At 39.8% G+C, this 15,395-nt stretch overlaps 1 protein-coding gene across 3 annotated transcripts in view; it reads left to right on the forward strand.

Annotated features, from left to right (window-relative positions):
* Positions 1–15,395, forward strand: part of PRIM2 (DNA primase subunit 2) — a 332,911-nt gene that overhangs the window by 129,527 nt on the left and 187,989 nt on the right. The window lies entirely within an intron of this gene.

Raw genomic sequence — 15,395 nt, forward strand, 5'->3', positions numbered from 1 at the left:
AAAAGAATCAGTTGTGAGATTAGGGATTGGGTAAAATGCTTGCCCCGAGTGGACCTTTTTAAGCCCAAATTTAAGAATTTCCTTCTGAGGAGAGCCCATGATGTTCTAATAACTAATCTTTTTTTGCAAATGATGGGTTCCTATGCAGTAATAAGCCAAGTAGATTTTTTTTTTCTTTTTTAAAAGAAAGGGAGAGAAGGGGGTTGGAGTGGAAGGAGAGGGAAAGAGAGAACTCTAAGCTGGCTTCATGCCCAGTATAGAACCTGACTTGGGGCTTGATCTTACAACCTTGAGATCATGACCTGAGTGAATTAGGAGTCAGATGCTTAACCACCTGAGCACCCCAAGTGTGTAATGTGAGATAATACATTTTAGAATTATTTATTACCCAGCAGTAGATGACTGATGCTTAGTGAAATCTCTGAATAAAGTATCCTTTTAGTGACACCCACTATATTTTTCAATATATAGTGTGTCCTTTGAGTGGGACAGAATGAGTCAAAAAAGTTGTCACATCAAAATTTACATTTCATTTGTTCCTGGTTAAAAATGTTTTTAGTAACATACTAAAAGGAGCAGAGAGAAGAAAAACAACCTATTTTGGAAAATAAAAGTATAAAATGTTCTGTTTTATTCTTATCTGAAGACTTCTTTATTGTTTACTTTTTTTTTTTTTTTCCTACCCCAGTAATTTTCTAAATATTTTCCAGATATTCAAACAGGTTGTACCAGTCTGGGTTCTTCAGAGAAATAGAGGCAGTAGGAGATAATATGGAGAGGGCAGTGATTGTCCAGGAAACTTATTTTTGCTTTTAAGGCCTTGAACTGATTGAATGAGCCTCAACCAACCACATTGTCGGGGGCAATTTCCTTTTTGTAAAGTCTATTGATTTTAAGTATTAATTGCATCTACAGAATACCTTCCTTAGAATATGTAGATTCGTGTTTGACTCAACTGGGCTCCACAGCCTAGTCACGTTGACATGTGAAATTAATCATCTTGTAGGTGAAAAGGGCAGAAGAAGAGGAGACATACTGAGACTCAGAAACTCTGCTTTTGCCCCAGTTGTGTTGAAGGTTGTTGCAGCCTTGTTCTCTATGCTTTTCTTAGTGCACTTGATGCCATCCGGTGGGGGCAGTAGCATATAAACCAGTGTGAAGAGCTTTTGTTGTGGTCTCCAAACTGTTCAGAGGTTCTGATTCTTAAACTTATATTTTAATTAATTTATTTATTTGACAGAGCAAGATCACAAGTAGGCAGAGAGGCAGGCAGAGAGAGAGGAAGGGAAGCAGGCTCCCTGCCGAACAGAGAGCCCAATGCGGGACTCGATCCCGAACCCTGAGATCATGACCTGAGCTGAAGGCAGAGGCTTTAACCCAATGAGCCACCCAGGCGCCCCTTAAACTTATATTTAAAGAAAAAATATGTTTTATTCATTATTAGAGCTGAAAGTAGCTTGTTAAGTATCAGAGGGAAGTTGGGTGGAGAAAAAATTTTCTGCTGCTGGTCACTTGCTACCGATAGAGAAGTTAGGAATGTGTTGGAGTGCTGGATTTAGTCATAGTTTTTGGTGGGCTTTTGTAGCTCTTTCTCAGGTATTTGAGAATATACCTGAGTCTCAGTAAGCTGCTCCTTTGAGAATTGAACAGGCAATTTCACAGATGACAATACTTCTGAAAACCACCAGGAGGATATTATTCTGTAGTGCTTGTTAAATCCTGTCTTCTTTAGCAGGTTAAATATATCTACTGGGGGGGCACCTGGGTGGCTCAGTGGGTTAAAGCCCCTGCCTTCGGCTCAGGTCATGATCCCAGATCCTGGGATCCAGCCCCACATCGGGCTCTCTGCTCAGTCGGGAGCCTGCTTCCTCCTCTTTCTCTGCCTGCCTCTCTGCTTACTTATATTCTGTGTCTGTCAAGTAAATAAATAAATAATCTTAAAAAAAAAAAAAATATATATATATATATATATATATCTACTGGATTTTAAACTTCTGTCATTTTTAAGAGTGCCTTTTAAGAGTTTACTGATTTAAGTCTTTTGATAGGCCTGGCTTATAGCTGTCAGCTTGATTTTACTTTTTAAAAAATGCCTTTAAATTGAACTTTCAGGTCGACTTCTAGGTATAACTTCTGGAATCTCTCTGTGGGTTTGATATACTGCAAAAGTAATATTATTAATTTTATAAGACTGCTTCTAAGCTGTGTTTTCCTTGCTCTTGGATTTTCCCTATGAAAAACGAAGAAGGACTCCTTAACCAAGTTTTATTGGGGTAAGATCAATTTTATGAAGCCTGACGACTTCTTCTGAATTTTACCTGAGCAATGTTTCAGCTCAACTGAATGGCTCATAATTTTGAGTGACTCTCTCGTCAGCTACTTTATTGATTAATGACACAGATAAGAAAAATGTACCGTGTAGTGGTGGGATTAGAATCAAGGAAACTAGAAGTTTCTCCTTTCATCGTCAGGCACTTGAAAGTCTTTATTGAAGGATGATATGATCCGTGAAAGAGAAGGAAAAGTCAGGTTTGGGTAAGCCATGTGGATCAGAGAGAGGAGGGACAGAGAAGGCTCCTGCAGTGATAGTTTTGGAAAATAACTTGAGGGGAGGTGGGGGGAGAATCATCTGGGCAGCCAGCAAAACATTACATAAAACCTTGGTAAAGTGAGTGGCTTTGCTGACACAGTAGAAAGATGAGCACTGTTACTGATTGTCTTGTTGTTTAGCTGTCAGAGAAGGGGGTGCTGCTTCCTCCATCTGCTCTCACGTGCTGCCTCACCTGCCTCATCTTACTGAGACGGATAAACCTTGTAGTTGGAGACTGTCAAGGGCACTGCAATTAGTACTAAATCATTCTCGCTCTGACAAGTTCTGGCAACAGAAGCTTCTGGCAGATGTGCAAGTGCATCTTCAGTGTTTCTGAATGTGTGGATAGTATAGAAAAGCTTTTAACATGCTGGGTAACTTAATCCGACAAGAGAATTTGGTGTAAATCATCTTTTAGAAGAGGAGAAATATGAGAAATCAGGGTGCGCTGTTGTGGTTTACATTTTATAAGCATGATCAACTTTGTTTAATTTTGAATGTATATACCTTTAATAAAATGACAGGGAACTCATGCAAAAAGAATTCATACATAAGTCCCCTCTTATTTGCGGTTCGCTTTCTTTTTTTTTTTTAAGATTTTATTTATTTTTTGAGAGAGAGAGACAGTGAGAGAAAGCATGAGCGAGGAGAAGGTCAGAGGGAGAAGCAGACTCCCCATGGAGCTGGGAGCCCGATGTGGGATTCGATCCCGGGACTCCGGGATCATGACCTGAGCCGAAGGCAGTCGTCCAACCAACTGAGCCACCCAGGCGTCCCTGCGGTTCGCTTTCTGAGGTTTCAGTTACCTGGGTTCAGTTACAGTTCTGAGGCAGATGGTCCTCCTTCTAATGTATCCTCAGGAGGACTGTAGTAGCCTAATGCGACGTCACAGTGCCTGTGCCATTCACCTCACTTCGTCTTGTCACGTAGATGTTTTATTATCTCACGTCACAAGAAGAGTGAGTATAGGATATAATAAGATATTTTGGGAGACCTCACTCACAAAACTTTTATTGCAGTATGTTCTAATTGGTCTCTTATTGTTGTTAATCACTTATTGTGTCTAATTTATAAATGAAGCTCTATCATAGATCTGTGTGTATATAGGAAAAACATAGTATGTATATGGTTCATTACTATCTATGGTTTCAGATATCCACTGAAGGTCTTGGATTATATTTTTGCAGATAAGGGGTTGGGGTTGGGGGTACCATGGTATACCCCAGATGAAGTCAAATCACTGCGTTTCTCTAGAGTTGAATTAGCCAGTTGTAGAATAGCTTGCATGTAAAAATGATAGCAATCAAAATAAATTTACATAGGAAAGTACCTGGAAAATAAGAAAAGATAACTGAGGCATTAAAATATTAAGAATTAAAAAAAAGTCTGCCTGATATGAAAGCCATACTATAGTATAGTATTTAGAAGCTTGGGTCCTAGAATCAGACTGTGTGTTCAGATCACTTCTCTTTTAGTATTGATGCACTCCAATGGGCCACTTCCTTTTCTGCAACTTAAGGGTAGTAATAGGCAAAGAGCTTTTAAATGTTTTATTTTTTAGTATTGCTAGAACTCACAACTCCTGAGATCAAGAGTTGCATGCTCTTCTGACTGAGGTAGCCAGGTGCCCTGGCAAAAGAGTTAAAAAAAATTAAAAACAAACAAACCACGTCTTATTTATTTGAGAGAGAGAGAGAGAGAGCGTGCACATGACTTGGGGGAGGAGCAGAGTGAGAGTCGGGGAGAGAGAATCTCATGGAGAGTCTGTATGGAGTGCAGAGCCCAGCTTGGGGCTTGATCTCACTTTCTGAGATCACAATCTGAGTTGGAATCAAGAGACAAGCACTTAACTGCCTGAGTCATCCAGGTGACCCTGGCAAAAGAATTTATAAATGAGATATTAGGTAAAAGGGTAGTTGATACATACGCCTGTTCAGTGCATGTTAGGTTGTCTTGATGGTAAAGATGATGACTTCATTCTCTTTCCTTGAGTGACTTGAAGTGGCATTCTCTTTGCTCAGTAAGTCAAAACAAATGCAGAAAGCTTGGTATCTTCGTAAGCTCAGGCTGACATAACAGAATACTATAGACTGGGTGGTTTAAATATTGAAGTTTCCTTCCTTCCTTCCTTCCTTCCTTCCTTCCTTCCTTCCTTCCTTCCTTCCTTTCTTTCTTTCTATTCACCCGACAGATAGAGATCACAAGTAGGCAGAGATGTAGATAGAGAGAGGAGGAAGTAGGCTCCCAGTCGAGCAGAGAGCCTGATGTGGGGCTTGATCCCAGGACCCTGGGATCATGACCTGAGCTGAAGACAGAGGCTTTAACCCACTGAGCCACCCAGGGGCCCCCGAAGTTTATTTTCTTATAGTCCTGGAGGCTAGGAAGTCCCAGATCAGAGTGAGGGCCAATGATTCCTAATGGAGGGCCCTTTTCCTGGGTGGCAGATGGAGGATGGGAAGGAGGATCTCTCTTCTTATAAGGCCTCTAAGCCCTATCTGATTAGGGCCCTAACCTTCTCACCACCTAATTACCTCATAAAGACCCAGTCTCCAGATACAGGTGCATTGGGTACTGGGGCTTCAAAATATGATTTTTTGGGGAGATAAAATTCAGTCCATAGCACTAGATTAATATAGATTGTTTGTTACCATTGTGGCAAAAGATTAAAATAAAATCAAAGGAGGTATGCAAAGATGAATGTTGTAGAAGTCCTATCTCTTTATGAAAATTGAAGGAATGAACAAAACATAATTGTGAAATTTCAGAACAACTCATTTGTTAGCATTTTCAGTTCTATCCATTTGAAGATGATACCGGATTCACCGAACTATTGTCCCGATGTTATAATTTTGCACTAATGTTTTATCTTATTTGACAAAAAGCCAAAGACCTTCATTGATATTAGAAAAAATGAAATTAATTAACATCTTTGTTACTGATTGTTAAAAATATTAATGATCTTTTCAGATGTCTGGCCCAGCCCTTATGTAGGATTGTGTCAGAAGGTGTGCAGGGGTTTACTCTCCCTAGATTTTTCCTCTGTGACCTGGCTGAGACCCAGACTTTGGCCTCTTTTGGCTGCTGCCCCTGAAGAGCTCAGTGTTGGGAGGAGTGTTTCCTTGGCCGCATAAAACGACCCTACTTCCCTGGAGCTGCTGTCATGACCATGACCTTTTCCTCCTCTGATTGAATTAGTGTCAAGAGTGTCTTGTCACCCAGTATGCTATAGAAGTTTTTATCCCCTATACTAATTTTTTTCCTTTAATAATTCTTTTTAACAACAAAAAAATCTCTGATGTTAGTTCTTTCCTTCTAATTTGATTTCTTTTGGAAGCAGAGTCTTTAACAAAAAAGGGGAAGTTTCCAGTTAATCAGGATTTAACTGCTTTGGAGGAAAGCTGACAGCTGTTAAACCAATATAGCCTGACATCCCCAGCTATTTGCTACTCTTTAGTTTCTGGCTCATTATGTTGCATGTTAGTATTGTTTCTGTCTGGGCAGGCTTGTGCTCAGCAGTGAGAACTGAGCCAGCTTTTGCAGCATGTTGAGACGCTCTTCTGGCTTTTGGGCAGATTAAAGAGATGGGATTTTTCTGAGCAGCAGTGGAGTAGCCAGCAGAGCCTCAGATTGTAAATAGAGGACTGAATTTTGGTCCTGGTTTTGTTACTGACGACCAGCATGATTTCTTCAACTAGCAAGTGAGGGAGATCCTGCTGTATAATGTCCTTCTTATCTTTAAATTATCCCTTCTTTGGTTCTGTGATTCAAAACACTTCTTTCAGAGGTGGAGGGCAGAAGTGCTAACAAATGTCTTTCAGAGCATCTTCAGGGGTTGCAAACTGTTCAGGTCTTCACAACAGTGTACATTAAGCACTGGGTATTAACAGAATCTTAAACCCACATAGACTGTTTTCCTCATTCAGAGGTTCTGGTCTTCAGGTGATGGTGATATTCCAGGAGTCACAGGGTGGGTTAGTGATTAAAGAAGAGAAATGGGGTGCTGTTGTCCTACTTTTTGGCCTTTGGATTGGATCAGCCTCCCTTACATGATTTGGAAGTCTCTTGTAGTCTGATCCTTGCTTCTTCCTGTCTAGTCATAATGTCCTTCTTGTAGTTCCTGGAATGCCACGTGTTTCCTCCTGACACTGACTTTTTACTTGCTATTGCTCCTGCCAGGAATGCTTTAGGGGAGCTGACAACATTGACTCCATCTTTAGCCTTCCGTTTTGTTCAGGTCTAGGCCTCTTTGTTTGAGGGCCCTTGGAAATTAATATACAAATGCCCACCAAGGCTGGGACAGGGAGAGGCTTGCTTTGGCCCCCCATAAATTTGTTAAAGATAATGTAGTCTCTCCCTTCCAGATGCACAGGTGGTGTCATGAAATCGAATTAAATGTTAGGTGTCAGTCAGGTGCATGGAAACCTTTTGATCTCATGGCAGTGCCCTCCCACGTATCATCTCATTCTATAAAATGTGCAGGCTAAGCTCCGGCTTTTGCAGAGAAGAGCCATGCAGCATCCAGATTGTTACCTGATTGATCCCCACTGTCAGGAAGTTACCCTGAATAAAACCCTGTGTAAACTGGATGGAGCTGCCTGCTTCATTTTTTTTGGTCTCAAAGTTTGGGGGATATTTTACTCTCCCTCCTGAACCTTCTAACAAATGCACTTTGCCGTTCTACCTTCCTCAGGGGAATGTTCTTTGTTGTCTCAACCTCTGAGTTGCTAACTCGTACCCTCTAGGTCTTCCCTCAAGCATCGCTTAAAAGGAGCCACTCTTCTGACTTGACTGACAAGGTCACTTTTGCTTATACACAGTCACAGTACCACATATCTTTCTTTTGTAGCACTTGCCATCATTATAATGTCATTTATTTGTGTCTTTCCTTCCCCTGCGTACTGTAAGCTCCTTGAGAGTGCGGATCATGCACATTTTTGCAGTCTTTATATGTATTTTATTTATTTTCCAAGTCTGTATTGAAATTCCAGCTAGTTGACATAAAGTATAATATTAGTTTCAGGTGTACAATTTGCTATTGATCACTTACATATAGTACCCAGTGCTCATCACAAGTGCCCTTCTTAATGTCTGTCATCCATTTAACCCATCTCCCCTCTCCCTCTCTCCATCAACCTTCAGTTTGTTCTCTATAGTTAAGAGTCTGTTTTCTGGTTTGTCTCCCTCTCTCTACAGCAACCCCCCCCAAGTTCATCTTAAATTTTGTTTTGTTTCTTAAATTCCACATGTAAGTGGAATCATACAGTATTTGTCTTTCCCTGTGACTGACTTATTTCATTTAACATTAATAGTCACTAGTTCCATCTGTGTTGTTGCAGATGGCAAGATTTTATTCTGTTTTATAGCTGAGTAATATTCCATTGTATGTATACATTTATTTCTGTTGCCTAACTTAGTGACTGGAACATAGTAGGTGCTCAGTATATATTTGTCGTGTGAATGCATGAGCCAAAGTTGCTGACTTGGAATAAATAATGATAACAGCAGCCACAGTAGGAGAGGCTATTTATTATGTACTGGCAGTGTGCCATACTCTCTTCTGCTCTTGCCCCCATTATCTCACATTTTATAATCATTATTACAACCATTTCCTGAGTATTTTGACCCAGGCATGGACCCTAGAGTCTGTGTCCTTGGCAACCATCCTGTACAACTGGGAATATTATAGGAAAAGATCAAAAGTTTTCTTTAGCATTTGTTACCCAGCTCAAATCCAGCAAACCCAACAAACCCAGCAAATCAAATCATTTGCTCATAAGTCTTTTTGTCTTCTTCGTTGTATCTAGCACTGTCATCAGAGTGTAGAGGCTATCTTTGTTATTTATTTTGGCTACCACACATCTAATTTCTTGGGAAATTCCTGTGTTTCAAAATCCTGTCTCCCCTTTCATGAGGACAGAACCTGCCTCTTTTTACAGAAGTAGAAAATGGCATATACCTGCCTTCCCAGCTTTTCTTGTAGTTGAGGTATAGGCATTTGATGCAGTTGTCCCAGTTACCAAATCAGAAGCAAGTGACACACAGAAGACGGTGCCAAGGGAAGTCTATTCTGCTGAGGATTGGCCAGGCAGGAATGGTAGCTAAACTGGGTTTTCAGAAATTGCACTGATAGCCATTCTAGAGACAGTGCAGAAGTAGTGGTATTTGTGGTACAAACTGTAGAGTTTGTGCCCAGAAACAGAGTAGTAGTTTCTTCATGGGACCAGTGTTAAGGCAGGCATGATTTTGGACTTTGCTCCTGACCTGGCTGTCTAGGAGGGGCAGCCTAGAGAGTGGCCTCTGGGGCGGGAGTAACTTTGTTCAAATCCCAGCAGTGCCTCTCAACAGGCTTGTAACCTTGCTTGGGGAGGTGAATCTCTCTGTGCCTTAGTTCCCTCAAATGGAAAGAGAAGAAATAATAGCATGTATGTCACAGGGTTGTTGTGAGGATTAGAGGAGGTGAACTCTTAGAACAGTATCTGGCATACTTATTACAATGTTTATTAGTGTTTTCTATCATTGTTTTCTGACCTTGATATTTTCTGAAAGTAAGTATCATCTTTTTTTTTTTAATTTAAACATTTATTTTTATTTTTTATTTTTAAAAGATTTTTATTTATTTATTTGACAGAGATCACAATTAGGCAGAGAGGCAGGCAGAGACAGAGAGAGGAGGAAGCAGGCTCCCCGCTGAGCAGAGAGCCCGATGTGGGGCTCGATCCCAGGACCCTGGGATCATGACCTGAGCCGAAGGCAGAGGCTTTCACCCACTGAACCACCCAGGCGTCCCAGTATGTATCATCTTTTTAACACATTTTTTTTTCCTGCTGGAATATGTCGGTTGGCGTATACAGCTTGCAGCTTAGCGCCCTGACTGATGCAGACAACATACACTTGTTGAATGGTAACTGTGTGTACGGCATAGCATCATCCTAGGTTTCTTTTTCGGAAGGGATTTATAGAACCATTTCTGCATGTCCGTTGGGGCCAAACCTTGTATTATTTTTATTAAAATGCTTAATTCCTTCTCTAGTTTGTTTTGGATTGACTTCATTCTTTCAAAACCTCATGCTTTGACTACCGGCTTATTGCAGTATTTGAGCAAAATCTCAAACAGAGATCCCCCCAAGGGTGAAATGTACCGCACAGTTAGGCTGTCTGTCTGGTGGTGATTTCATTATCTTCACCATTCCAATTATCTGGGCATACATTTATTGCTGATAATCTATGAAAAGCCTATTTAACTCACTTTTCATCCTGAGTGAAGGGCCATCCAGAGCCCGAGTTTCCCTCTGGAACTCTCTTTATGTGGCTGAGGAGCACAATGTCTCCTGGCACATTAGCTTTCAGTCTGTGAAAGCAGATACTTTCAAATGGGAAAATGTCATGCAAGGTGAACTATTGGTATTTTCACAGCAGGCAAATTCTTACCACCCTCAGTATAAAAACACTACTGAATCACATTTATGGTTTTGTCACCATTACAATGAGAACAGATAGTGACATTTAAACCTAGGAAAATTCAACCTCTGATATTGACTGTTAATGTGAAAAACTTGAAAAAGCAGGTAGAACACTCTGACCTTAGTGATGTGAATTCTCTAATCAGACCATACAGAGCAGTCAAATATTTGACTTATTGATTTTTAGAGAACCAAGCTGTTTTGTATGCAAGGTATGAAAATAGTTCGAGTTTTTGTCCTTGATTCAGAATAAGCAATGAGAGCCAGGATTCTATGCAGTAGATGTGAATTTATGTTGAATAGTATAAACTTTTAATATTTTAATATATATTACCAGAGGGGATATTCAGCTTTCTCATGTATCTATGTGTTTAGAACACAATAATCTGTATTTACACATTAATTTCTGTTTTAAAACTGGTATTTATTAATAAATATATACTGTTATTAAGAACCTTGTATAGTATCTTCAATTTTAAAAAGACCCCAACCTCACAGGATTATAAAGTTCCTCTTGCCCACTTTTCCTTTGCCCATACTTTTCTACACTCTTAGCCTGCTAAATTTTGCTTTTTTAAATTACTCATCTAGAGGTCTGTCAATTTTCTAGTATATTGAAAGCTGAAAATGGAGTAGGTTGAGGTACTCTGGCCTCTTAAAGAAGCCTTTCTATTTTAACTTAAGTTCACCTTAAGGATCATAGGTTATCTTTTTGACAGATAGTATTAAACAAATTCTGCTTGCTAAGACAATAATGTGCGTAGTTTTTTTATTTGAGCATTGTGGCATTTTATTAGAAATGTTTTTTTATTTTCCCTTAGTCCTTTCAATCACATCTTACAAATATTTGAAAACACTTTTATTTTCTCATTCTGGATAACCTTCCTGTCTTTGTCACCATCTTTTCTTCGTGGTGCTGTGTCCTAGCTCTTTATATAAATTCCATAACAAATCAGTTGGCTTGGGTTTTTAGTGTGCTAGTTATGTAAAAATGAGTTGGCAATTCTCCCCCCACCATAGGTTTTTTTTGGGGGGGGGGCCAAAGGGTAATCTTTGTATAATTTCTAGCAATGTTTAAAACTGGAGTGTTGCTATTTGGTAGAATAATATGTAGAAAGTAAGTAGGAACTGTCATATTTCAGAATGACTTTTGGAAACCTGAAATCTCAGAATTCTGTTTTAATTTTTAAATGTCATTGAGAATTTATTCTGGAAAAGGTAATTATTAAATAATTGCATGTAATCTCACTGTTAGCAGATAATAATTCTAGTTTGCTAAGATTAATATACATTGCCTTTTAAAATCATACCAGATTTCAGTTATAGCTAACTTCAGTCATAGCCTGTTATCTTGTGCTTTCATTTTTATATTTCAAAGAGTACATGGATTCTAGATTGTCAAGAATACCACTTTTTTTTTGTTTTTTTTTTAAAGAGTTTGGCACTGTGGTTGTTCCCCTACTAACTATTCTTTCCTCTTAACCTTAAAGGTTGAATAAGGGGAAGCCAGAATGAGTCCCTGTTGTAGCTTCCAGGGTACAGTTACAAAGATGAATAAAACTACATATTTCAGTTCTGTGAGATCAAAATCTAATTCCCACTACTCAATTTTTGAAAAGGTGTTGGTGGGTAATTATAATACTAGCAGTTGAATTGGCTCCACGTGACAGAGATTTATAGTGTATTTATAGAGATGTTTGATTTTTGTTTTGTTGTGTTTTAAATCCAGAGTCTAGGTTTTCTTGTCTGTTGGAGGCTATGGCATGGTTGGAGTCATGGATCAAACCAGGCCCTGACTTGTGTCTCCTTTAAAGTCCAGACTCCTTGACAAGGTTAAGGACGAGAAAGTTGAGTTAACAACTGAGGAAGGGTCTGTGCTATGTGTCAGTGCGCTCACCTACGTGACTTCCCACACCCTCTCCCTACAGAAGGGAACAATGTGGTCAGGGTCATGAATTCTTTTTTTTTTTTTTTAAAGATTTTATTTATTTATTTGACAGAGATCACAAGTAGACAGAGAGGCAGGCAGAGAGAGAGAGGAGGAAGCAGGCCCCACGGAGCAGAGAGCCCCATGCGGGACTCGATCCCAAGACCCTGGGATCATGACCTGAGCTGAAGGTAGAGGCTTTAACCCACTGAGCCACCCAGGCACCCCAGGGTCATGAATTCTTAAGTTGGTCCTTGTTGTTCCTGTACCTCCCATAACCCACTACATGGTTGATTGTTTTGCTAATGGCATTAGCCTAGACTACCTGGCATCAGGAGATTTGCTTGTAGTTAATGTAAACTTGTTATAGGAACTTGTGGTCATCTGACTAGATGCTGATGTATTACTCCTTCTATTGTGATCTACCTTATAAATGCTTGTAAGATGTGGAATAAAATCTGCACTGTTAGACATCCTCCTTAGTGTCCCTCCTGCTCCCATCTCTTTGTCTCTTAATTTCTTTTCACCATTCTCTTAACCCTCACGTTTCCTGGTCGATTTGTCGCGCCAGCCGTGACACCTGTCCATTGAAATTTTAGATTTTGCCTTTCTCTAGGGAGCATCTCGTTAGGGAACAATACTCAGACAGTGAAATGAGTTGTGAGCTTGTGGAAAGGAGATCAGGACAGGGGGCAGGCACTAAACAAATAGCAGAGAGGGAGAGAAATGGCTAAGACAGAAGTGAGAACAGGAGAGTCAAAGGGAGGGAATTAACAGGATGAGAAGATAAAAGGTTGGGTTGGGGGAGAAGTGCCTGGAGAAAAGGAAGAGGAAGTTAGAAAGAGAATATGGAGGAAAAATAAGTGGTGAAAAAAGAATGAAGTAGAATGGGTTCAGAGTTGGACAGAAAAGTTGGTAATGGAAGAGCAGTTTAAGGAGAGTGGAAGGTCCAGAGTAGGGGAAGGTGAGGAAACTAAGATTGAAAGGACGGTGAAGGAAAAGATTGACCCTCTCTATCCAGTGTTCTGCTCAAATAGGTGTGTCTCTGTTGTGGGCTGCTCAGGTCTGTTCCTGGAGCAGGTGAAATCCCAGCATTGTAGGCCAAGTCCAGTGGTCATTTGTGCTTCACACTTAGTGGAGAATGAATTAACAATTACGAGCATCCTTTCACTTTTGCAAAGGGTTACAAAGTCAAGCTGCACTAGGTAAATTATGAAATTACCTTTTTGTTTTTTTGAAAAAAATAAAGCATATACTTCAGTAAGAGAATTTTTTTGTGTAATGACCTTAGTTTGTTACAGTTCCGAAAAGCTGAATTTTATGATTTCATTTAAGATGTGAGACAAAGAAGGGGCGCCTGGGTGGCTTAAGCATCTGCCTTCGGCTTGGGTCATGATCCCAGAGTCCTAGGATCAAGCCCCACATCACATAGGGCTTCCTATTCAGAGGGGAGTCTGCTCCCTCCTCCCCCAGCTTGTGTTCCCTCTCTCATTGTGTCTCTGTCAAATAAATAAACAAACAAACAAACAAATAAATAAAATCTTTAAAAAAAAAGGCAAAACGTATGAGACAAAGGGACACTTAGGCTAAGCATTTTAAAAGATGCAAGTTATTGTATAGCTTTTGGTAATATCTTATTATGGAGCATCTGTTTGGAGATGTATTTCTGGAGAACTGTCTTTGTTGACATGGTAATATTTTAAAACTGTAAAGAAGGCTTTAAACTGGAGTTATTCTGGTGTCAGTTACCAGTTAGAGGACTTTGATGTGGGTTAGAGGGAGAGACTGGAGCCATAGGTGTGATTTTGCAAAATAGGGCAGACAGGGTTCTCTGAAGAGGCCTCTTGTGTATTAAAGCAAAGTTCTACCTAAGGCTGGCCTTTTCCTATCTAAGTGAAGGTCAGATGTAGAGTAGAGATTGCTAGTCTATTATCTTTCAGTAGGTGCCTAGTAGGGTACCCTGGATGCTTGTTATATTTTAAGAATGGTACCTGTCAAATCCTTCTTGATTTGCATTTTTATGTTGGGGCAGTTTTACCTAACACATCATTCTGCTGGGGGAATAGAGGAATTTAGTCAGTACCAAATCTAGGCATGTTCAGGTATCAGAATAATTAATTAAATCTGTAATTGGCAAATGACAAAATTTGGCCTTACTATCTTGTTAGATTGAATGTAAAAAAAGGATAGTTACAAAAAAATTATTTTGCTTAAAATAAAAGCACATTTTTAAAAGTTTGCTTAGAGAGCAGAAAGCAATTGTGCTGTAAGTGTGTGTAATTATCTGCATTTCTTTTCAGCCTCTTTGGAATCAAATTGGTTTTCTCCCCAAGAAAGGCAATTATATGCAGGAGGCCACTTTTTGTTGAATTGCTGTGTGTTGCACGCAGGGCATCCCACAAACCTGAAATCATAGATGCGCTGCTATGATTTATAATACCCATTAATTACAGCTTTGTATTAAAGGCTTTTAGTTTTCTGCTTCAGTAAACCTAAATTCTCCTTTTGAAGAAGAATTGCTTACATTAGGTGTTATGCTAAATGGTGAATCCTGTCTTTTAGAATCTCATCAAAGGTACTTGATGCGGTCAGATCTTCTCAGTGGGCGTTCCAGGCACACTGGAAAGCTGTTTAACTTTACAAGGTGATGAGATAACTGGAAGAGATACTAGTCTTGTAATGAGGAGACCTCCCACAACACGGTTCAAAGGGGAAGACTGCAAAGCATTAATCAAAAAGTACTCATCCGCCAGCTGTTGCTTGTCCTTGTGGTGTGCTGCCAGGCTTTGCTGTCCCCGGCACGCACGCTTTCCGGCTAGCTCCATGGTTCGCAGCTTCAGCTGCTCTCTAGATTTACCTGCGCCTTCACCCTCTCCCATCCTTCCTCCCTCGGCCCCCAGCCCCATTAAATACTGGGTACGGATATTTTTTAAAGGGCTCCTTGGTGAATCTAATGTGTAGCCAAGAATGAAAACATTAGTCTGTTCAGTTCTGTTGCGTGGCTTTTCACCTGAAAAGTTAGATTTCCTCTTGGTTTTTTTGGCTTCATATTCCTGTATTCCTTCTAGAAGTTGAAAATATGACCAAGCAAAACAAATGAACAAAACCAGGTGGCATTGTTTTCTTTTGGGCTTCTGCCATAGTCTAATTCAATTCAGGGACAAATACTTCCCTGGCAATTCCCTTAAATTTTGTAATTCCACATTTTTTCCCCATGTGATGAATGTCTCATCTGAGGTTTCTTTGCTAAACTTGGCCATTTTATAGCCCTATCAGGGACCCGCCTTTCAGTGAAGCCTTGCCATTTTTTTCTCTGTGACTATTTAAAACTACATTTTAACCTAGAAACACTTTAAAAAAAATGAGGATTTATAGTGTTTTTCATTACATCTTTTTCACACATTACTCATTAAACTTC

This window comes from Mustela erminea, chromosome 4 (genome assembly GCF_009829155.1).
Source record: "Mustela erminea isolate mMusErm1 chromosome 4, mMusErm1.Pri, whole genome shotgun sequence".
In the NCBI taxonomy this organism is placed as follows: domain Eukaryota; kingdom Metazoa; phylum Chordata; class Mammalia; order Carnivora; family Mustelidae; genus Mustela; species Mustela erminea.